This window comes from Arachis stenosperma, chromosome 9 (assembly GCF_014773155.1).
Source record: "Arachis stenosperma cultivar V10309 chromosome 9, arast.V10309.gnm1.PFL2, whole genome shotgun sequence".
In the NCBI taxonomy this organism is placed as follows: Eukaryota; Viridiplantae; Streptophyta; class Magnoliopsida; order Fabales; family Fabaceae; genus Arachis; species Arachis stenosperma.
This window is the reverse complement of record NC_080385.1, coordinates 67930233-67931338: the sequence shown is the minus strand read 5'-3', so window position 1 is coordinate 67931338 and position 1106 is coordinate 67930233. Positions and strand designations below refer to the sequence as shown.

Sequence of the window (1106 nt, the reverse complement as noted above, 5' to 3'; positions counted from 1 at the left end):
CCTTCTATTTATGGAGTACTACTCCTTCTTAATGCACAATTCGAACTCTAACTAATCAAGTTCGAATTCTTCTACCTTCTTTTCTTCTATTTTTCTTTTCCTCTGACACTTCAAGGAATCTCTGTACTGTGACATAGAGGATTCCACATTTCTTTTTTCTCTTCTCTTTCATATGAGCAGGAACAAAGACAAAGGCATTCTTGTTGAAGCTGACCCTGAACCCGAAAGGACCTTGAAGAGAAAGCTAAGAGAAGCCAAAGCACAACTCTCTTTAGAGGACCTGACCGAATTCTTCAAGGAAGAAGAACCCATGGCAGCCGAAAACAACAACAATGCCAACAATGCAAGGAAGGTGCTGGGTGACTTCACTGCACCTACTCCTGATTTCTATGGGAAAAGCATCTCTATCCCTGCCATTGGAGCAAACAACTTTGAGCTTAAGCCTCAATTAGTTTCTCTAATGCAACAGAATTGCAAGTTCCATGGACTTCCAATGGAAGATCCTCATCAGTTCTTAGCTGAATTCTTGCAAATCTGTGACACAGTCAAGACTAATGGGGTTAACCCTGAGGTCTACAGACTGATGCTATTCCCTTTTGCTGTAAGAGACAGAGCTAGAATATGGTTGGATTCTCAACCTAAAGAAAGCCTGGACTCTTGGGAAAAGCTAGTCAATGCCTTCTTGGCAAAGTTCTTTCCACCACAAAGATGGAGTAAGCTTAGAGTGGAAGTCCAGACCTTCAGACAGAAGGATGGAGAATCCCTCTATGAAGCTTGGGAAAGATACAAACAATTAATCAGAAGATGTCCTTCAGACATGCTTTCTGAATGGAGCATCATAGGTATTTTCTATGATGGTCTCTCTGAACTATCCAAGATGTCTTTGGATAGCTCTGCTGGAGGATCTCTTCATCTGAAGAAGACGCCTGCAGAAGCTCAAGAATTGATTGAAATGGTTACAAATAACCAATTCATGTACACTTCTGAAAGGAATCCTGTGAACAATGGGACTAGTCAGAAGAAAGGAGTTCTTGAGATTGATACTCTGAATGCCATATTGGCTCAGAACAAGATATTGACTCAACAAGTCAATTTGATTTCTCAAA

General features: G+C 40.9%; 1 non-coding gene across 1 annotated transcript; it reads right to left on the bottom strand.

Moving 5' to 3' along the window:
- Window positions 1-715: 715 nt before the first annotated feature.
- LOC130953381 (small nucleolar RNA R71) lies at window positions 716-823 on the bottom strand. The gene has a single exon (XR_009075552.1). It is a non-coding gene; the product is annotated as a small nucleolar RNA R71 (small nucleolar RNA).
- Between the last annotated feature and the right edge of the window lie 283 nt (window positions 824-1106).